Source organism: Protopterus annectens, chromosome 12.part0, assembly GCF_019279795.1.
Source record: "Protopterus annectens isolate FY-2018-M chromosome 12.part0, PAN1.0, whole genome shotgun sequence".
Taxonomy (NCBI): Eukaryota; Metazoa; Chordata; order Ceratodontiformes; family Protopteridae; genus Protopterus; species Protopterus annectens.
The window spans coordinates 1,406,628-1,431,410 of record NC_056746.1 but is presented as its reverse complement, the minus strand read 5'-3'; positions in this window follow the sequence as shown (position 1 = coordinate 1,431,410).

Sequence of the window (24,783 nt, the reverse complement as noted above, 5' to 3'; positions counted from 1 at the left end):
CGTCACACCACTTAGCAATGTGCAAACCAGCTAAGCACAGCTAAAACAATCTTTGTTTAAGCAGTGCTTGGCAAGGCTTAGCTGTGCTTAATGGAGCTTAGCTGGGTGCAGCAAAACAGGATTTCATAATGCAGTTTAAAATTGTGTAATTGCAAACTACAGTGTTTAATAACATGTCTGTGCATACATACATTATTCCATCAAGGGTTTACACATACTTGTCATAATTGTGTATTTGCAACATAAATGCTTCATACTCTGTTTATTCATACAAAATTCAGTCAAAGTTTAGTACTACTACTTATACATGTGTATTTGCACACTAAAATGAATAACCTGTCTGTGTAATAAAAAAAAAATTAAATCAGAATTTAAAAGATGTCTCAAACTATGTATTTACAAAATAACGACTGTGTGTATTTGAACTCTGCACCTACGGCTGGCACTCTACCCATTCAGCTACATGGCCATGTGAAATGCTGTTATACTTTTACATATATCTCTCCATTACATTTAAGCACCGCTAAACACTGTGCCGTGCCACACAAATAGGGTCAGCTATGCTTAAACTTGACCTTTCCTAAATAATTAAATGTATCCGGTTTCTATTTTTAGATGTCTGGCATGTGTCCATTGCTGTGTGCTGCACCCCACCAGGCAAACATGCAAAAAAAAAAAAAATTAAAATACTTTTTAAATACATTGCTATCTGGCACTTTGACAGTGCAGAGAGTGTGTTACTCATCTCCAGACAGAGTAACATGCTCACTACACTAATTCACTAACTGTGTTACATGGCTCTCCCTTAGTAGCATGCCTTTATTAACATGCAAGGTGCACTGCCGAGGGGGATCTCCATACATGGCCATGGCACCTTCTGTGTAGATATTCGACTATTCCTACACAGAGTTTATTAAATCCCCAGGCATAAAATGTATATTTTTCAAAACCATTTGTTTTATACAGTTAATCTCACAATTAGCAAGCACAATTCTGACACACAGGGATACATATAGTGCACAACTCTTCACTATTTTTCTTGCAATAGTTACCAGCATAAACAAGAAATCTTTCTTAACACAACATCTAATAAATAACAAAAGTAAAGAAACCTTATCTTTGATAAAACACAAATGACTACTTAAATATTCCCATAGCCATTGAATACCCAGTTCCTGTGGAATACATATGTATAAAGATTTTATAACCCAGCACAGGTCATGCAACAAAATATTTGAATAAAGCAGAATTTAACTACCTCCATGGTTACAGCACATAACCTCAAACAATAGGCAACTTTATAAAATAGTCCTGTAAAAGCAGGGAACATGCACTTAAGTTGGTTCTTACTTGCTTTTCCCAGGAATACAATGAAGACATTAAAATATTTCCATAAAGGTGGGCCAGGCAGACAGAGATAGCCATGCAGATGGTCTTCAGTAAAGATGAATCAGCTCTGCACACACCTTGAACTGCACTGTACGAACACGTACACAAATGCATGGATCTTGCCATTCCTAATAGAACCAAGGCATTCTACTCCAAAAAAAGGAAGCCAATCTGGTGGTCCCCTGCCATAAATAAACTTTACAACAGAAGAAGGAAAATGATGCAGAATAAGGTGAAGCCCCAAGACTGGAAAACTCCCTTATCAGCCTCAGCAAAAAGTTAAGATCCCTTATCAAATCTTCTAAAGCTAGCTATGAAAACAGAATTGCAGCAGATAGTAAAGATAATCACAAGGCCTTCTATAGTTATGTAAAGAATCTCCATGGCAATACCCATATTTGCTCTGAGCTACTGCACAATGGTACCTCCTATACCAAGCCAACAGATATTGCCAATATACTGGCTGACAGATTCAGTGCCAACTTTACCCCTCTCCCCCCTCAGTGGACCATTCACAATACCAGTAGATTGCCAGGCACCCAGTATTACTGCTGCACATGTTAAAACAGCACTGTCCAAGGCCAAGAATACAGCTTCTATGGGACCTGACAATATCCCTGGCTGTGTTCTACATGAACTACAGAGTCAACTGGCACCTCACCTGTGTGCCCTGTTTATTTATTTATTTACATTTGTTGACCGGGAGTGTCCGAATGGACGTAGGTCCATTTTCAGCGAAGGGCTGGGGAGAAAACCTCCACAGTTAAAATATACAGACAATTACATTGGATTTACATAGCGATTCACAATTTGATTAACATAGCAATTAATTACAAACATAGTTACAGATGAAAAACATAATACATCAGTAGACAACTAGAATCTTTATCTGCAAAGTACATGACAGACATTAACAATTGTTACAATAAGAAGTTCCTGCTGTATAATAAGTAGTAGGCTTATAAGCATCCGAGCTTGCTATAATCAAGGTAGTTAGTGGGGTGGAAAGAAAGGTAGTGGTTGGATGGGGTCGGTGATATTAGAGTGGGAACTGCAAGGGCATAGCCAGCATGTTTTTAGGTGTGCTTTTAGTAAAGTTTTGAAGTGGGTGCATGATGGTATGGAGGTAATTGCGGGTGGGGGGGGGTTCCATAATTTGGCTATGGCACAAGAGAATAGTGCTTCACCAGCAGAGTTATTGGCTTTAGTGATCTGCAAGTGATTTTTGTTGCTGGATCTTAGTAGTCTGGTGGTGCGATAGGGTTGGAGTAGATTCTGGAGGGATGGGACATTTAGTGGATGGTTTACTAGTTTGTGGGCGAGTGAGAGTTGATACCATTGAAGGAGGTGAGGGACTTCAAGCCAGCCCAATTCAGCAAGTGAGAGGCAGTGGTGACTACGGTAGGATGCCCCTGTGGTGAATTTGGCAATTTTGTTGTAGCACGTCTCTAGCTTATTTAGATTGCATTGCCTTAGGTTAATATATATTGGAGAGGCATAAAGTACAGTGGAGATAAGGTGGGAATTTGCTCATAGGTTCATATGCTGAAATCTTTGCTGCTTTGGTGAGAAGTTGCTTATTTCTGTATAACGCTCCTAGTTTTTTGTGGACTTTTTTATGGTCATGGATATGAGAATGTCAAATTTTAGTTTATTGTCTATTTCCACTCCTAGCAATTTGGTGTGTTCTGTTGGGTGTATAGTGGTATTGTCTTTTGCTGTGATGGTAAAGTGAGAGTTGCTTTGAGTATGTTTGGTGGGTTGGAAGATGAGGAGTTTAGTTTTGTTTGGGTTGAGTATTAATTGGGCATCGGATAACCAAGTTTCAACAGAGGAAAGGGCTTCCTGTGTGACTTTTTGCAGTTTGGGTTGGGATTGGGCTGAGCAGATGATGGTTGAGTCATCTGCGTATTGTATGAGTGTGCCATGTTTGGTGGCAGAGGCTAGATTATTGGTGAAAATAGAGAAGAGTAGGGGTCCAGGGATGGATCCTTGGGGAACCCCTATAGAGACAGGTAGTTGTGGAGATATGTCATTCTGCAATACAACGGATTGTTGGCGGTCAGACAGGTAACTCTGAAACCAGTTGGTGACTGATTGAGAGAAGGATAGGTTATTGAGGACAGAGATGAGTTGTTTGTGTGGGACCATGTCAAATGCTTTAGATAGGTCTAGGAAAGTAGCAGAGGAGAGTTAGCCATTGTTTTTATGCTGAAGAATAGTGTTAGTAAAGGAGAGTAAGGCAGTGATGGTGCTATGGTTTGGTCGGAAACTATGCTGATTATTGGAAAGGAGGTTGTTAGTAAGGAGGTAGTCTGAGACCTGAGAGTGAATGCATCTCTCTAGTATTTTGGAGAGTGGAGAGATAATAGCTATGGGGCAGTAATTGGTTAGTTCTGTGGAGGGGCCACCTTTGTGGAGGGGAATTATATGTGAAACTTTCCATAGTGTGGGAACGTAACTTTCTGACAGATCGGTTAATCAAGATGGATACTGGGTAGGCCAGAGCATCAGCTGCGATTTGTAGGTATTCACTTGGGAGGTTGTCTGCTGCTAATTTGGTGGGCTTAAGTTTAGTTAAGAATTTTTTATGTTGGAGGTAGGTACAGGAGAAAAAGAGCAGGCAGTGGGGAGATTACTAGTTGAAGGTGTGGGTTGGAGGGGAGGGGGGTTGTGTTGTTTAGCTAGTGATAGTATGGTTTGTCTGAAGTGTGTGTTGAATGAGGTAGAAATATTTTCAGAGGAGTGAGGGATGTTAGGAGGAGGGGTACTGACTTTACCTGGGTGGTGGATGGAGTTTATGGAGGACCAGAATTGTTTGGGGTTGTGTTGGGAGGAGTCTAGGGTAGACTGGCTGTACTAGAATTTGTCTTTTTTATTAGTTTTTGACTCTATTGCATAGTTCTAGGAATTTCTGTCTAGTTGAGGGGGGTTTGGTTTTGTGCCAGTGCTCCCATGCTTTATCCCTGTTTTTCATTTCTGACTTAGTGGTTTGCTGTAGCCATGGGGAGGGTTGTGCTTTGGTTCTGGAAAGTCTTATGGGGGCATGGTAATTAAGGATGCTCAGGAAGGTAGTATTAAAAAATTCAACTTTGTGATCAAGACTGAGGTACTTTAGAGGATGCCAGTTACATTCTTTGAGGGATGAGATGAGTGTGAGTGGGCTAAAGTTTAGTTTTTTACATATTTGACGGTAGATGACAGGTTTAACTTGGTATAGGTATTTTTTGAGTAGGAATGTTGGAAAGTGATCACTGAGGCTATCTGATAAGCAGACTGTTATATTTGACTGGGGGCTCTTACTGACTAGTATCCAATCTAGGGTAGTGTGCTTGCTGGAGTTTTTATTTATCCTGGTTGGTGACTGGACTAGTTGGGTGAAGCCATGAAGGTTTACATGATGGGTTGGATGGTTGCCAGAACAGGATGGCCAGTCAATATTGAAATCACCTAAAATTATAGTTTCTTGGGGGAGATGGTGGGTAGACCAGCTGAGGAGGTTTTCTAGTGGAGGGATGTTTTGGCCAGGTGGGAAGCAGCATCCAATTATGTTGATGGTTTTGTTTTGGTTTATTTTGAGGTTGGTATATATTATTTCTTCATTGCCTATTTGTGGAGCTGATGATTTTAAGATCTGGATGTTTAGATGCTGTTTAAATATTATAGCTACACCGCCTCCTTTCTTGTTTAGCAGGTCTACTCTTAGTATGCCGTAACTGGTAGGGAGGATTTGCTCACTGGTAATGTGAAGTTTTAGCCAGGTTTCTGTCAGGATGACTATATCTGGGGAGTACAAGTCTATGGTGGCATGGAGTTTGTGGATTTTGTTGGATATACTTCTAATATTTAAGCTTAGTAGAAGGAAGTCACTTGGCTTTCTATTGGCTGTGATATGGGAGAAGTTGTGGTTTCTAGTCTGAGTATGAGGATTGGGGTTGGAGATGGTAGGGCCAGGGTTGGGGTGGATGTATCCACTTAGGGCTAGTTTTGATATGCATGAGGTTATTAGTTTTCTCAGTTTTTGAATGTGTTTGTTTATTAGGGAAACTTTATGATTGTGCTCTGTGGGTAATAGGTATGGTGGAGGGTTACTATGTTACGTTGTAGGGATGTTTTATCTTTGAGTAATATAGTTGGTAGAATATGTGGGGGGTGCATAAGGATGGCTCTTGAGTTGGTCGGAGGAGAGCTGAGTGAGGGTGAGACATGAGCAGTGGTGTGAGTAGTAGTACAGTGGTAATGGTTCAGTGGGGGAATGATGGAGTTTTGGTAGGATGTAAGATATGCAAGGAGAGTGCATGCAGTGAGCATAGGTAAGGTATTCTTGTACATATTAGCTGAGGAGGAGTGATAGTAGTGAGAAGATGAAGGAGGTAGTGTTGAGTTTAGCGCTGTGGTTGGCTATTGGAAAGATGGGAGGGGTTTGTGAGTGTAATAAAGGTAAGACCACTGGGGGCGGGAGGTAATAGGGGGCAGGACGGGGAGTGAAAAAGTTAGAGACCCTGTTAGTTGCTCTTATGAGGGGGCTGGAAACAATCAGGTAACAGAGTAAACTGATAAATGAACATATGATAGTGAATGTGGAGAATCAGGTAGGTACCCTGTATTTCCACAAACTATCAGTTAGCTGTGCCCCAGTTCGGGCAGTTTTAATAAGATCTATGGCAGAGCCGAGCATGAGGTGCTCAAAGGGTGGTTGTAGTTTTAAAAATGGTGCCTGCCACAGGTAATATTTCTTAACTTTGGGATTGGCTTAAGGTAATAAACAGGGAAGTGGGAGGGGGAGAACAAGGGTGTGAGCAGGCAGTTCTTTTGTACTGCTAATAATGAGCCAAAGCAAAGACAAGTTTGTGTTTAAGAAACAATCAGAACTGACCAAGGACTGCTCTGAAACTGTAAGTCATTTCTTAACCATTTCTCAGGTGGAAAAACAGGATAACCTTGTATCAGTAGGCTACTGTGGTCTCAGTTTAAATTAACAAACACACAGTATTTATCAGTTATGGATACTATTTGCTAACAGAAGGGAATAATAGAGAATGTGAAAGATGAGTGTGTGTGTGTGTGTGGGGGGGCTTCTTACAAGCCAAAGCAGAGTGCTCTCCAGGAGAAAATGAATATTGGCTCAAACAGGTAGACACATACTCAAAGTTCACTTTAGCTGTTTGCAGACAGTTCAGACCTGGACTGCGCTTTTCTTATAAGAATGATAAAGGTGGTACTGCAGTTGAATACTTAAGAGTGATGTTAGGTTCAAAGTTAACTTTAGCTGTATGCAGACAGTTCAGACCCAGACTGCGCTTTTCTTATAAGAATGATAAAGGTGGTACCGCAGTTGAATACTTAAGAGTGGTGTTAGGTTCAAAGTAAACTTTAGCTGTTTGCAGACAGTTCAGACCCGGACTGCACTTTTCTTATAAGAATGATAAAGGTGGTACCACAGTTGAATACTTAAGAGTGGTGTTAGGTTCAAAGTTAACTTTAGCTGTTTGCAGACAGTTCAGATCCGGACTGCACTTTTCTTATAAGAATGATAAAGGTGTTACCGCAGTTGAATACTTGAGTGGTGTTAGGTTCAAAGTTAACTTTGGCTGTTTGCAGACCGTTCAGATCCAGACTGCGCTTTTCTTATAAGAATGATAAAGTTGTTCAATCAAAGCCTCATCTCAGGCTTTGTCCCTACCGAATGGCACACTGCTACATTCATCCCTCTCTACAAAAGATGAGCAACTACAGACCCTGGGAACAATCGCCCAATTAGTCTGATGAGTCTGAAATGCAAAGCCATGGAATGTATCATCATAGACCTAATAAAATAGGATATAGGGAATCTCCAAACTCTGGATCCCACACAGTTTGGTTTTGTGAAGGGTAGATCATGCCTGCTCAACTTGGTCAACTTCTTTGAGTCAGTCACCAGAGCTCTGGATGAAGGCAAGGTGGTTCATACAGCCTACCTTGATCTGGCCAAGGCCTTTGACACCATTCCCTACTCAGGAATCATAGAAAAACTCACTAAGCTAGGCATGAACCCCTATATCACTAGGTGGTTTCCAAACTAGCTCACAGGTAGAAACCACAGTGTGAAAGCAGATGACTCCAAGTCAGACAGACGACCATTCATGAGTGGAGTCCCACAGGGTTTGGTCCTGGGTTCTTTCCTGTTTGATATCTACTTCTCTGAAGTCCAGGCCAACATAAAGGGACTCTGGCTGACAAAGGTTGCAGACAATTGCAAGTTGGGAGCTATTGTTAACTCCCCAAATGATGTTATCCTACAGAAAGGCCTCAATGAGACCAACAACTGGTGTCAGAACCATAGCCTTAAGCTCAATGCCAAAAAACATGTCATCGTCCCCTTTGGAAAAAGAAACAGTTCCTATGAATTACCAAATCGATGGTAGTCCACTGAACACAGAAGGCATTATAAGAGATCTGGGAACACAGGTTGACAGCAACCTCCCTTTTGACCACCACATTGCCACTGTGGTCAGAAAGTCCTTCTATGTGGCACATCTCATTACTAAGGTTTTTGTATCCAGGAAGAAAGCGGTCATTGTCTCCCTATACTCTCCCCTCATTAGACCAATCATTGAGTACAATGCCCCATTTGCATGTACCTCACTAAACATCTGCAAAAACTGGAGAGGCCACAAAAGTACCTCACAAAGAGGATCCAAGGCCTTAAACATTTGTCCTATATGGACAGACTAAAAAAGCTCCAACTATTCTCTGTCTCATATCGCCTACTTAGAGGTGATCTCTGCTTGACTTACAAAGCCATGTCTGACCCAGCTCTATGAGAAATGCTACACCGAAAGAAATCCCAGTCCCTCCGCACCACACACTCCATAGACCTCGACCTCATTACCACAATCAACAGAATATGCTGGAAGTACAGGCTCATAACTCAGAGACTGTCCATGCTATGGAATAGATTTCCCATACATGTCAAGCAGAGCACCTCGCTGTCCCTCTTAAAGAGAAATCTCAATGAGTGGATGGGAAATAGAAAATTCACCCCAGGGATCATTCCAGTGGCTTTTCTCAACAGAGGCACTGGGAATTAAGGTCGGGTGGCACAATGCCAGGGTAATCTTATGTGCTAGGCTTGTAAAGGCTCCAGGACCATTAGCCTAGTACACACCTATGAAAGTATGAACCTATGATTAATTCTTCCACCCAGATCAGGGGCAAATAAAAAAGCAACAGAGTCCCCCCCATCTTTAGACTCTACAATTGTGTTTGTTATGTTAATAGTTTGCTTTTCTTGATTGTTTTAACCATGTGGTTTCATCTCCAGTAATTTAAAGTGAAAGTGTGGCTAGGACTTTCAAATAACTTTTATTTATTCCCTGAATCATATTCAATCTGTGAAAAGTGAAGTTGAAAAAAGTCTGGGTATTTTATTCCTCAACCCCTCAATAATAACAACAGCAATGACAGTTGATGAAAAATAAAATAAAAATAAATAATAATAAATAAAAACAATCTCTAGATGGCTATTTTGTCTTGCTATCAGTATTACTGCAGCAGCAGTTAGCACATTAACCTTTGTTATATAAGTCTGTGGGTTCCATTCCCATAACAAGTAGATTGATTTCACCAACCTCTCATAATGGCAGTGTCAGTACATTTACCTTTGGTGCTAGAAACAAAAGTTTGTTTCCTACTTCACACGACTGGATTGATGAGAGTGCAGCATAAGGGGGTGCTACACTCCTGAGTATGTTGTCTTTTGGATGAGACAACAAACCAAGATCCCATCTGCTTGAGTTGCTGGTAGCTTAGTTGGATGTAGCTCCGGTGTGTGTAAATGATCCCAAGACATCTGTTGAAAACAGTAGTGGCTTTATTCCATTTTTATCTATGCACACATCTATTTACAGATAATGACACACTTCTTTTTATTTGTTTATTTATTTTACTTTTGTTTACCAGGAAAATTCGACTGGGTAGAACCCATTTTCAGTGGAGGCCCGGGGAGAAGAGCCCCACACAGAGACATTACGTAGATAATGAAACAGACATACATTTTATTTTTTATTTATTTAACATCTGTTTACCAGGAAGTCGACTGTGTTTGTTGCTCATTTTCAGCAGAGGGCCAGGGAGAAAAGCTCCACATACAAACAAGTGCACAGTATAGCACCATAGAAATTATACTGATAATAAAAAGCAGACTATAAATATAATACTCTACAGTAATGTTTAAGTAACATACAATAAATGTTTACCAACATGTTCTATGCATTATCAATAATCCCACCTAATAAACTCAGAATGATGCGGTTGCACTGATCACACCTAGCCTTAGTCTCTCCACTCTATATAACCTGTTGCATCTCCTAACTTTATTTCTTTGCTAGTAACTTCTGCTTAAACTAATCTCCTAAATCCTCAGCTCTACTACTATAGCCCCCTCCCATTGTCAACACTATTCCCCCACTTCATATCAATGTCTATACATTGTCCTTCTTTTGAAAAATTATCTTTTTGTTTTTACTCTCATATGTAGTAAATTTTAGTCCACTACTATCAGTGGAACCCTTAATGTTCATATTTTTTTTTCTTTTGTTTTTCTCTCTGTAATTAATTTTGTATTTGAAGTGTGGTTTTTAATAGTTTTTGTCCTGTATGTTTATCTTTGCTTATGTTTCCTGGAACTCTTTCCCCTTGGGTCTCCACTGAAAATGGGTTGCTTACTATCAATGCAATGTAAATAGTTAATAACCCTTTCTTTTTTACAATTATTTTGTATTGTGATTATTTAATATTTGTATATTGTCACTTTATTTTTACTTTTGTTTGCTGGGGCTTTTCCCCTCAGGTCTCCACTGAAAATGGGTTTGTTTGCAAACTCAGTTGGACTAACCCGGTTAACAAATGTGAAATAAATAAATAAATAATAAATAAATTAGAATAGAAGGTTGTAGACAGAGCTTGAGGGAGGGCTGAGGTGGGGACATGTTGAGTATGTTCATCTTGGTCTGAACCAAGAGCATGACTAGTAGTTATTTATATTTATTTTATTTTATTTCGGTTTGTTAACCGGGAAAGTCCATTGGGCCAAGGTAGCCCGTTTTCAATGGAGGCCTGAGGAGAAAAGCTCCAGGCAGAAAGACAATATACAATGTATTAGTACAGCATATAAGAGCAACAATTTAACATTCAATGTACAGCAAGACAATATTATAAACATATTAAAATATATGAGCTGAGTCAATCACTTTTAAGATATTTACAAAAACAATGAATTCATGTTCATTTAATACAACATATGTTTTTAGACAAAGGCATTTTAGAGAAAGGAATTGAAGCAGTGGCAGTGATTGTGAGTAGGATTCACTAGGGATAGGTATCAGGAATCAGGTAGGATGGGTACAGGAGCACTCCCAGAGAAAGGCGAGGTGAGAGTGGTGTAGGGTTTTAAAGGAGGGGAGGTTCTGGATAGTTCTAATGTGAGTGGGAAGATCTAATGGGAAGATTTAAATGGATCTTTAGCAGATTTTTGAATTGGCCAGGGTCACTGGTGTCTAGAATATTCTGAGGGATAGAGTTCCATGCTTTAATTATGTGATTTGAGTAAAGTAAGTCTCCAAAGCTGTTGGTGGATTTTGTAACTTTTAACATTAGTTTGTCTGAGGATCTAAGGATCTTGTTTTGTTGAGATGGTTTTGTATTATGTTGTGCATTACTGGGCATTTGTCAGGTTGGTATACTATGGAGTGGTAATTATGGCTATGGCCTCCTATATCATTTGCATTAATAAGCTGGTTTAAGGATAGGAGATTAGGTAGTTCTAGACAGTTGTTTTGGGGTGAAGCAATGATGGGTTCTGTGGGGTAGGTTGTCAGCAAATCTGGCTGTTTTGTGGTAGCATGTTTCAAGTTTGCTTAAGTCAGTTTTCCTTAGACTTGTTAGTATAGGGGAGGTGTAGAATAGAGTGGCTAGTAGGTGGGTCCTGGCGATTACTTGTCTAGAAGACTTAGTTGGGAAAGACTTAATCCTTTATAGAAAAACTAACTTAATGTGAGCCTTTTTTATTGCCAGTGATATGTCCCTGTCACATTCATAATTCTTATCAGTAGTGAGACATATCAGTTTAGTTTCAATGATTGGTTCAATTAAGGGAGGTCACTCAGTGGAGGTTCTAGCCTTGCTGGAGTTTTTATTTTGTTTTTACTGATTGTTTTTTTCAGTGACCCTCTCACGTATTGGTTTAGTTTGTTTATTGGTATATTTTTGCAGTGACCCTAATGATAATGAACATCAGCTGGGTATAACAGCCCTGTGTTTCTTATGCTTAGTCAAACACTCTGCTTGTGCTGTGCTGACGAGGTCATAACATGGCCGAAATATGCATATCCACAGCTAGTCAGGTTTGGCTTTATTGTCCTGAAATTCTCCATTAAAACGACGAAACAAGTCATGGGCATTCAGGATCACCAATTAGCTGAAACACCTGATGTTCATAAGGGTTATTTGCATATATCCCATGTGCCTCTGATACAAGAGATTTGGGGGGGTCACTCAGTGGAGGTTATAGCTTTGCTGGAGATTTCATTTTGTTTTTACTGATTGGGTTTTCAGTGACCTTCTCACTTATTGTTTTAGTTTGTTGTTTGGGATATTTTTGCTGTGACCCTAATGATAATGGACATCAGCTTGGTATAACTGCCCTGTGTTTCTTATGCTTAGTCAAACACTCTGCTTGTGCTGTGTTGACGAGGTCATAACAAGGGTAAAATATGCATATCCACAGCTAGTGGGGTTTGGCTTTATTGCCCTGAAATTGTCCATTAAAACAACGAAACAAGTCATGGGCATTCAGAATCGTCAATTAGCTGAAACACCTGATGTTCATAATGGTCATTTGCATATATCCCATGTGCCTCTTATACAAGAGGTTTGGGAGGTCACTCATTGGAGGTTCTAGCTTTGCTAGAGTTTTCATTTTGTTTTTACTGATTAGTTTTTCAGTGACCTCCTCACTTATTGTTTTAGTTTGTATATATAAACTTACAATAAACACATCTGCCACATTTAAAGGTGCTGATCCTCATTGTTCCATATTTGAACCTAGTACCTGGGTGTTTTATGTAACAAAGCAGGTGTTTTACGATATTACTATATTTATATCCAAAGCTAGGTTGTGCAGATATGTTCAAATGAAGTTCAGGGACATCATATAAAATGTGCCAGTACTTCAATAGCATATGTTTAACATTGTTGGTGATCCTATTACAAGTCAAAAGGCATCTAGTCATATTTTTAGGATGTGCTCGTTTTTTCTTTCTGATGAGTGTTGGCTGAAAAAATAGGCTTTGCTGCAAGTGGATGTTGTTGTTTGATACTTTCACTAATAGTATTAATGTCTTCTGCCTTATAGTCTCTTTCAATGAGATCCACAAATAACTTATCTTATTAGAAACTCATATTTAAATCCGTCATCCATACTCAACCCCTTTTCCCCATTTTGCACATAGGGTCAGGATGTCACTTCGACAATGACAATCATCTGGCACCAAGATTTACACCGCTGGATGGCTAGCACTACCGCAGTAGTTAATCTGTACCACTCACTCACACACACGGCCAATTTAGAGTGTCCATTCCACCAACTGCATGTCTTTGGAATGTGGGAGGAAACCAGAGCACCAGGAGGAAACCCACAGGTCTGCAGGGAGAACATGCAGACTCTGGACAGAAGGCACCTCAGTCAAGAATCATATTGGATAACTACTTGCTATTAGGCAATAATACTAACTGCTGCACCATCTCGACTGCCCATCTCAACATCTGCCCCTTGACAATGTTATTGAATGTAAAATGTGGATGCATATCTTCAGCCATACCTCCCTACGTAAAAATCACTATCTTTGCCTGCTATTTCAAATGACTAAATTACTGTACTGTTCTAAAAAAAAAAAAAAAAATATGAATATATAGCTTAGGCTATTTGTTTTTTACCTGTTTTTTTTTCGCTGTATTTTCTACTACACTAAAATGTATGCATTGTTGCTTAAATGTTTAACCTTGTTTTAATTGTGGAGCTTTTCTCCCCGGGCCTCCACTGAAAATGGAAATTATCCAGCTGGACTAGCCCGGTCAACAAATGTAAAATAAATAAATAATAAAAATATGCTGTTTATATGTAAATAAGCGTTGTGCTTAGTGGGTTTAGAATACAAAGTAGTTTCTAACTTATCACCCTAGTCAGTTGACCCATCTTCACTAAAACTATAGAAAAACTCCTAAAAAAACTCAAACCTACCACTTTAGCAGTTGACAGCTTACCAGGTAAATTTCTCAAAATTGCAGCAGAAGGTATCTCCTACCCCATATCAATATTAATCAATTGATCTATCACTGAACAGCATGTCTCATCTATATGGAAAATCCCTCACATAATGCCCCAGCATAAAGGCAGACATTCAACTGAACTCACAAATTATAGACCCATTGCTATACTATACCATTATCTAAACTCATAGAAAGACGTATTCATTTGCAACTTCTCAATTATCTCACAACCAATAACCTGCTGGTAAGTTCCCAACACGGATTCAACCCCCAACATAGCACTACCACTGAACTTCTCAGCTTTACCAACACCGTTAGCCAATTCAGAAGTGAAGGAAATATAGTCTCCGCAGTCTTTCTAGATATATCCAAGGCCTTTGAAACTGTTTCCCACTGTAAGTTACTATCTGTCCTCAAAAACCTAAATCTTAGCCCTTCTGCCCTTTCCTGGTTCCAGAGTTATCTAACAGGCCAACTGCAGGCAGTGAAATGATTCTTATGAAATATTTCATTTTTTAAACTTCACAGCCAAGAGTCCGTGCTAGGTCCAGTATCCTGCTTTAGTGTGCTTGCCATTTTAAGCACCCTCCACATTATGACTGCATTTCCCTGCAACTGAGACACTCGCTAATGATCTGAATCAGAACCAACCTTACAAAACAAAATAAGAAGAGTTTAAAGTTTTAATCACCCTCCACATTGCAACTGCATTTCCCTGCAACTTGAACCCTTGCTAACGCTCTGAATTGGTCACAACTTTACAAAACAAAATAAGAAGAGTTTAAAGTGTATGTCCCATCTAAGCATTGTATATCTACCTTACATATATTTTTAGAAACTTCTCTGGATTTAATACCTGTGGTTTGCACACTAACAGGATGCAGTAATCAATTCTCCTCCCACTCTCAGTTGAGCTACCTTCCCGCATGCTGGGTAACCTTGCAGTAAAACAAACACAGTTTCCTAAGAGCTTAAGCTTTGTGCAAATACAGCTTGCAACTGTGTTCAGACTAGTTGTAATTCTGTGCTAGTACTGTCCTGTGGCAGACTCGTTGAAACTGATTGTTTTTGTAGGAACTGTGTTTGCCTCATGGTGCAATCCACTTCATTTGGCCTCGCTAAGCTCAGCCTGTCTCCAGTCGCCTACACTACCCCCATTCCCACCCACTTCTACATCTGTTACATTTATACTAAACACACCATGCCCACCACAACTCACCATCCAATCATACTCTGCCACATCATCATCACATCACAGCACTTTTTAACCCTACCCACCTTCCAATCCCTTCACAATATTCTTGCACCATAACAATCATACTCTAGATTCCTTCTTACCATATACAACTACCGCAATACCGACTACACCAGACCCCTAACTCAAACATGCTAGTCATTCACATAATAATATCTGTACTACTAACTACTGTCCTCATTCTAACCACACCTCACAACCTTTCAATTATCTACTTAAAATCTCCCATCTTCCCATCCAGAAATCTACCACTAACTGAAATTACCAAATTTACAATAACACCTCAAATCTACAACTCCACCAAAATTGCATCATTCTCATACAGATATTTTCATTTACCTTCATCACCACAGATATAACTGAAACATTGACTATTTATTTAGGCCCAACAACTCCTCACAAAAAATCAAACCTCCAACTTATGTGGAAATATACATCCCAACCCAGGACCAAATCACACCCAACAAAGCCATTCCATTCCACAAATAAAACCCCAAACATCAATAAAGCCTAATAGTCTGCCATTTAACAATATACCTAAAAATAAATCTGACATCCTTCTTATTGACATAAATGTCAGAAGCCTATTAAATAAAATTCATGAATGAATTCCATACTACCCTCTCCCTATACACTCCAGACATTGTTATTCTAACTAAAACTTGGCTTAAACCCCACATAAACAACAATGAAATCATGCCCCCTGGCTGCAACATTCTTAGACAAGACAGAACAAATAAGCAAGGCGGAGGTGTAGCAATAATATATAAGGACTCTCTTAACTTTCACCAACGACATGTAAAAACTCCCAGACCTAAACAACACTGACCTACTAGCCTCAAGCCTAAAAATCAACAACAATAAAAAAATAATCCTACTAGCAGTATACATTCCACCCAACAACAACCCATCTACTATATAAGACCTACTCTCCTGGGCATCCACTTCATTCAGCCAAGAAACCATTGTAGTTGGTGACTTCAATACTGACTGGCAAAGCTATACCTCTGAACACCCCTCCAACTACATCAACCTACAGGGCAGACAAAAACAGCAAAAAAAAAAAAATTCTTGCCTGGACCCTAACAAATAAGCCCAAACTTATTTATCACTCAGGTTGTCTGCTGACAGCCTTAGTGACCACCTACTAATGTATATCTTAAGGCACTGCACCTCTCTCATAAAAACTATATCATATAAACAAGTATGTAACACGAAGAACTTTTCCACAGACATCTTTAAACAATTGTTCCAAAACTGCAACTGGTCTCCACTAAAATATCTCCCATTAGATGCAGTAGTCCAATATTTCAACAATAAATTTCTTTATATACCAAACCTGGCCCCTACTAGACACATTAGATCAAAAGCAAATTACTGTCCATGGCTCACAAAGGAAACTAGACAATGACTAAAGCAAAGAGACAAACTGTGGTAGCCTCCCTTGACAGATACCATCATTTAAGAAATATTTGCAAAAAGCAAACCAAAATTGAAAAAAAAAAAAAAAAAAAAACAGTACAACTCAACAATGCAACACAAACATCAAAACAATCCACAAAAATTCTGAGGCATTCTCAAACAACGTATTCATCCAGGCTGCCCCATCTTCAAAAACCCATAACTCATCGGAGAGTATAGCATCCCAGTTTAACTCATTTTTCATAAACGGTATAATGTCACTAATAAAAAAACAAAAACAGTTCCCTACAAATCTCTCAACCTGTAACCAAAGACACCCCATCCTCGCTCACTCTCAAACCCATCCAAATAAGAAAAATAAAGAAATTACTGAACAAGCTAAAACCTAAATCTATAGCTATCGACAAACTGCCAAATGAATACCTCAAACTAGTAGCCAATGTCATCTATTACCCATTACTGGTTCTAATCAATAGATCCATCTCAGAACAATACATACCAAAAATTTGGGAAACTCTCCTATGCAATTCCCTCTCCACAAAAGAGGCTCTTCACTAGAACTCTCCAACTATAGACAAATATCCATACTATCCCCTCTATCTAAAATTTTAGAGAAATATGTCCACTCACAGCTAATGGACCATCTGCTAGCTTATAAGCTCCTTGAAAACTCACAACATGGATTTTGGCAAGGCAAAAGTTTACAAATACTGTAAATCAACTGAAAAGTAATGGTCAAATTGTCTCATCAATATTTCAAGATATGTCAGACATTTGTCACAGTGTCCTACAAGAACTAGCATCCCTTGATATATCAAAAAAATTACCTCTCAGATCACCAGCAAGCTGTCAAGTGGCAAAATGAACTCTCTTCTCTGATTCCTGTAACAGTAGGTGTTCTGCAAGGGTCAATTCTATGTCCACTGCTCTTCTCTCTCCTCACCAATAGCCTCCACATTACAACTAACTTTTCTACAATAATATAATGTGCAGAAGACTTCACAGTCATTTGCTCCACTCCCTCCTTACCACAGCTACAAGACATTGCCCAAAGATCCTTCACTGCTATCAAATCCTTCCGAGATAAATATCAGCTCATCCTAAACCCCAAACATAACCAAGCTAATGCTATATTCTCCAACAACAATCACAAGACAAAGCAACCTCAGCCTCCACTGAGTGACCTCCCAAACCTCTTGTATCAGAGGCACAACCAGTTCAGCTTTGCTGGACTTTTCATTTTGTTTTCACTGATTGGTTTTCATAGGTTCATAGGTTGGTACCAGGCTATCGGCCCTAGGGCCTATACAAGCCTAGCCATAACAATTCCCTGGCTATTTCTTCCCACACTATTTACTTCCCTGGACCCCTGTCTAACAAGGTGACTGACGTGATCTCCGGGGTGAATTTCCTTTCTGCCATACAATCATCAAGGTTCCTTTTGAAGAGGGCCAAAGAGGCGCTCTACTTGACATGTATGGGCAGTCTATTCCAGAGTCTGGGGAGTCTCTGGGTCAGGAACCTATCCCTCCAGCATGTTTTGTTTATTGTGATGACAAGATTTAGATCCTTGGAGCATGTGGCTCTGAGGGATTGAGATTTCTTTAAGTATGGCATGTCCAACAGCTCTTTGTTTGACATGGCCTTGTATGTTAAGCAGAGATTGCCTCGGAGTAGACGATATACAACAGAGTATAGCTGGAGTTCTTTTAAGGTGGTCAGCATAGGGCATCTGCTTTCAGCCTGTGATTCTTTTAGTGAGGTATTTCTGCAGCCCTTCCAGTTGTTGCAGATGTCTTGAGAGGTACATACCAAATGGGGCGTTGTATTCTACAATGGGTCTAATGAGGGATGAGTACAGTGGGACAATGACCTCCTTTTTTTCTGGATGAAAAGCCCTTAGTGATGAGGTGTGCCACATAGAAGGATTTCCTGACTGTTGTGGCGATGTGGTTATTGAAGGTGAGACCACAGCCCACCTGTGTCCCTAAGTCACTTATCACACTTTCGGTGTTTAGTATACTGCCACCTATGTGATAATTCATGGGTACATGTTTTTTCCCAAAGGGGACAACTACACATTTTTTGGCATTGAGCTTGAGCCCATGGTTCTGACACCAAGCATCTGTTTCTGTAAGGCCCTTTTGTAGAGTATCCACATCATTTGGGGATTCAATAATGGCTCCCAGTTTGCAGTCATCTGCGAACTTTGTTAGCCAGAGTCCCTTAGTGTTAGCCTGTACTTCAGAGAAGTAGATGCCAAACAAGAGAGGTCCCAGGACTGAACCCTGAGGTACTCCACTTGTCACTTGTCTGGAGCTGGATTTGGAGTCAGCTACTTTTACAGTGTGGGTTCTGTCAGTAAGCCAGTTGGGAACCCATCGAGTGATGCAGGGATTAATGCCCAGCTTAGTAAGTTTATCTATGATTCCAGAGTAGGGGATGGTGTCAAAGGCCTTGGTGAGGTCTAGATAGGCTGTGTGGACTGCCTTACCCTCATCCATGGCTCTGGAGACTGATTTGAAGAAGTCATTAAGGTTCAAGAGACAAGATCGGCTAATTGCATTGTATTGGGCAACTAACCTGGTGGTGTGAATATCCTTGGTTAATATGGACACTCTTCCACCTTTAGTGTTTTGATCCTGGTTTGGTAGCCGAAAAGTGTGGTAAGAGTTGTAGCCTGGTATTGCAGGGGTGCACTCTGGAGCCTTGAACCAGGTCTCAGTTACTGCACAGATATCGATGTTCTCCATTTTTAGGAGTGCCTCGAGAGAGTGCATTTTGAGGTTTAGACTTCTAGCATTGAGTAGCATTACCTTCAGATTTTGCATGCTTGTACCTGTTACAGTGGTGGTTTTGTCCTTTGAAGTTTGCCTAAAAAAGGCACTATAGGGGTGGCAAGAGCCTTAGCCAGTAACCTAAATCCCAGAGGCGACAGGTGCAGACCATCTCTCAAAAAGCTTCATGGTCTGTCGATCATGTTGTCCCAGGCAGACAGATACTGGATCCGTTTTGAATGATACCAGAAGCTTAACCAATTGTTGAAGTCAATCATTTTGTCCTTATATTGTGGTATCATTCTGGGCAAAGACAGGATGCTACTCAGGGCTAGGGTCATACCTGCCTGGGCCACATGATCCGAGAGCTCTTCCATGTCTCTTTTCATGTAGTCCAGGGAGGTACGTCTCAAGTCATTCACTCCAACATGGACAATGACAGTCATATTTGTACTTGTTTTGGAGTGACTTGAGTGCATGAGTTATGTGATGGATCCTGTCACCCAACAAGCAGCTCACTGTAATTTTCTCCTTGTTCAGCCTGGTGAGTGGGACATCAGTGTGCCTGACTATAGAGTCACCTATGACTAAAGTGTTAGGTACATTGTTTTGCCTTAGGGGCTGTTGCTGGGTGGCACACTGGTGTTGTGAGCTATGTGACACTTTGGTTGTGATTGGTGTTTGTTTGCTTTTCAGCTTCATAGGTCCTTGTTGCTTGGGCAGGTTACAGTTAAGGGCCTCTGCATACATGGATTTAGTGTTGCTATGTGTGGGTGTTGGTGGTGTGAGTTTAGAAGGGCTATGTGTTGCTTGAGGTGTATTGCGGGTGTTAACCTTCTCCTCTTGACTGTCTAGCACAATCTTGGGTGGAGAGAGCATTGCTTCCAGTTTGGCTATGTAAGTTCATCTCTCACAGGTTATAGTGCTGGGTGGTAGGAGGAGAGGGTTGTCTTTTTCAGTGTCCTTCTCACTTGTTTTAGTTTCTTGTTTGGGATATTTTTGCAGTGACCCTAATGATAATGGACATCAGCTGGGTATAACAGCCCTGTGTTTCTTATGCTTAGTCAAACACTCTGCTTGTGTTGTGCTGATGATTTCATAACAAGCCAAAATATGCATATCCACAGCAAGTAGGGTTTGGCTTTATTGGCCTGAAATTGTCCATTAAAATGGTGAAACAGGTCATGGGCATTCGGAATCGCCAATTAGCTGAAACATCTGATGTTCATGAGGGTCATTTGCATATATCCCATGTGCCACTGATACAAGAGTTTTGGGGGGGGATCACTCAGTGGAGGTTGTAGCTTTGCTGGAGTTTTCATTTTGTTTTTCTGATTGTTTTTTCAGTGACCTTCTCACTTATTGTTTTAGTTTGTTGTTAGGGATAATTTTGCAGTGACCCTAATGATAATGGACATCAGCTGGGTATAACAGCCCTGTGTTTCTTATGCTTAGTCAAACACTCTGCTTGTGCTGTGCTGATGAGGTCATAACAAGGTTGAAATATGCATATCCCCAGCTAGTAGGCTTGGCTTTATTGGCCTGAAATTGTCAATTAAAATGAGAAAACAAGTCATGGCCATTCAGAATTACCAATTAGCTGAAATACCTGATGTTCATAAGGGTCATTTGCATATATCCCACATGAGTCTGATACAAGAGGTTTGGGAGGTCACTCAGTGGAGATTCTAGCTTTGCTGGAGTTTTCATTAAGTTTATATATACAGGAAAATCTTTTACATATTCAGTAACTGAGTCTAATTTTGATCTAAATTTGTATGGCAATTGTGATGCAAAGAAGTTAGGCTATCTAGCCTTGTGTAGTCGAGGACAAGTTTATCACACTGGAAAAACTAACCAGAAACAAAGAAAGTAATGACAATCACCTTTCTGATGTAAAAAGACAAATTGGCCAAATGTACTATATAAACACAAATTAGAAAAAGGTCTTGATCATGATTTTTAATTCTTAATATTGAATATTTTAAAAGAAAATCTTCAAGGGGCAATATAGCACATTTTACTGAATTTGATGAATGCCATTGGATATTACATCTGAAAGCACACATACTCCCAGGAATTAAAGGTTATGTATCTTTAAAACCTTTGTTGAAAGAGGTACATAAACGGGTTTGACTACCTTAATTAATTGGTTTGACTACCTTAATTAATTGGTTTGACTACCTTAATTAATTGGTTTAATCAATTTTATTCCGCTGCAAAAAATACTTTAATCCTGATAGCTTCCAAAATGAATTGCTAGCATGCAACTGGTTACCTCTAACCCATCTTGAACTTGATGAAGCTGTGACCTACTTTAACACTAATTTTCTTCAAATTCTTGACTACCATGCACCTTATCGCACTACCAGAATGAAAACAAAAACTGCTCCATGGCTAACTAAACAAACAAAGCAAAAAATGCTCCTCAGAAATAAAATCTGGACCAAATGGAGAGCTACCAAATGTCCATCTGATCACCTCCTCTATAAACAGCTAAGAAATGCCACCAAAAAAGACACCATTAGAGACAAAAAATACTACTACCTACACCTCCAACAATCCACTGAACATACCCCACAAAACGTTTGGTCAGGGATAAACAAACTTCTTCAGCCAGGACAACCCACTACTCCTATCCCATCAGGTTTCAACCATAATAATTCCAATCAAATCCCTGATACCTTTAACAACTACTTTACTGAAGCCATACAAAACCTAGCCAATTCTTTACCTCCCTCTTCTACTCCCCTACCAAATACTCCCAATTATTCTACTCCTACCTTTCACCTACAACCTGTAAGTACATCTCTTATCTACAAACTACTTAGAAAACTAAAACCATGTACACCATCTGCTGACCATCTCCCATCAGAATACCTTCAAATTGCTGCAAAGGCTTTATGTCACCCCATATCTATTCTTATTAATAGAACTATTTCCGAAGCTAAAATTCCAACCATCTGGAAAGTTGCCCATATCATCCCTCTTCATAAAGGTGGGTCTTCCACTGAACTCTCTAACTTTCGACCTATTGCCTTACTCTCTCCATTATCTAAGATAATAGAAAAATGTATTCACAAACAACTACTTAACCACCTACTACAAAACAACCTACTAGCAAACTGCCAGCATGGCTTTAGACCATTCCACAGCACTACAACTGCCCTACTCTCCTTCACTGACTCTATAAATAAAAATCGGAACAACAACTCCTTCTCTGCTGCAATATTTATTGACTTGTCAAAAGCCTTTGACATGGTCAACCATAACTTACTTCTAGACAAACTAAATTCCTATTCTCTTAACCCACAAGCATTACAATGGCTTAGGGCTTACCTTCAAAATAGACAACAAGCAGTACTTTGGGAAGACAATCTGTCATCATTACTTCCCATAAACATTGGAGTCCCACAAGGCTCTATTTTAGGTCCCCTTCTCTTTTCCTTGTTCATCAATGACCTTCACTTGAACACACCCCAAGCCACCTGCATCCAATATGCAGATGACTCAACTTTAATCTGTACTTCTATGAATCTAGCCTCCCTCCAGTCAATTACCCAAAATGTATTCCAAAGTGTTGAAAACTGGTTTATGCAACACTGCCTCCTCCTTAATCCCAAAAAAACAAAACTATTCCTTTTTATGCCAACTCATAAATCACCAAATCCATTCTTTACCATTACCTCTAATAATGCCACCAACATAACCCCAGATACTACCACCCGGCTATTAGGAGTTACAATTGACAATCGCCTTAACTATGATGACCATATTAACTCCACCATAAAGTCTGTTAACAGAAAACTTGGTTCACTCTATAGAATTAAACCATTCCTTACCCCCTTATCCAGGAAGACTATTTCCCAGACCCACCTCATCTCTACCCTCTTTTATGCCTCTGCCATATATACTAACTTATCTAAACACAACCTCTCAAAACTTTCTACATGTTATAATAGCATTGCTAGATTTATCACATGCTCTCCCTTTAAAACTCACCACTGCCTTAACCTTAGACAACTTGGATGGCTAGAAATACAGAACCTTATACTCAGTAAACAACTACTTATTACCCATAAAATCCTGCACTGTCCCAATAATACCCCTATCCTCACAGATCTGATTTCACCATACAAAAATCTGTCTACACTACGTTCTGCCAATAAACATCTGGTATCCCTAGTTAAATCTAACAACAAAGCAGTTGACTCTCTTTTCTCTAATACTATAGGAAAAAACTGGAATCTGCTCCCTTCTGAACTATCTACCCTAGCTTCTACTACTCTATTCAAAAAACATATCAAAGAACATCTTAAAACCCAGTGGCTCTGTCCTTGTTCTAACCCAGACTGAAATTCCATGCCCCTCCTGCTCAAATCCCATCCCCACACACTAACCTAAGCATACAAACCAACTCTTTTTCTCTTTACACCTGCTCTGTTTGTGTGGTCTAATAATTGTTCTTTACTTTCCCCCTAGCAAACCTTTATATATTGTCTCTAATCCATAATTTGTATTATTATATTTATTCATATAAACAATGCTACCTCTGTACTGTAATTTTAATATACATGTCCTTTTTATAAATTGTTAACGTTTTAACTGTTTATGCTGGAGCTTTTCTCCCCGGGCCTCTACTGAAAATGGACATATATCCAGTTAGACTAGCCCGGTCAACAAATGTAAAATAAAATAAAATAAAAATAAATAAAATTAGATCATGTGATTTCTTTAGAAAGAAGAAGTGCTCAGCCTAAATCTAACTGATGTCCATAGAACCCTGAGGAGGATAAGTCCAAGAGAAGTGGCTGGTCCAGATAACATTCTGGGAAGGGTCTTAAGAGACTGTGTTGGGTACTTGGCAATGTACTCAAAGACATATTCAATACCTCATTGAAAAAGGCCATTGCTCCCAGGTGCTTCAGGAACACCATCATAATACTTCTGCCTAAGAAGTCTCCACCAAAGGACCTAAATGACTACCACCCTGTGGCTCTCACCTTCAGAGTAATGAAGTGCCTAGAAAGGCTAGTCAAGGACCACTTAACATCCAGACTTTTGTCATCCTTGGACCCACTTCAATTTGTGTACAAACCAAATTGATCCACAGTAGATGCTATTTCACTGGCACTCCATCTATTGTTGTCCCACCTGGATAACAACAACAGCTATGGACGCATTTTATTCATTGATTTCAGTTCTGCATTCAATATGGTCATAACTCAGCAACTGATAAAGAAGCTAACTCAACTAGGTGTCAGCACTACAGTGTGCAATTGGATTCTGGACTTCCTTACTAAAAGCCCACAAACAGTATGTGCAGGAAAGAACACCTCAAACAGTATCACCGTGAGCACTACTGTACCTCAGTGTTGTGTTTCCTTACTAAAAGCCCACAAACAGTATGTGCAGGAAAGAACACCTCAAATAGTATCACCATAAGCACTGTTGTACCTCAGTGTTATGTTTCCTTACTGAAAGGTCACAAACAGTATTTACAGGAAAGAACATCTTAAATAGTATCACCGTGAGCACTACTGTACCTCAGTGTTGTGTTTCCTTACTGAAAGGCCACAAACAATATGTGCAAGAAAGAACACCTCAAATGGTATCTCTGTGAGCACTGCTGTA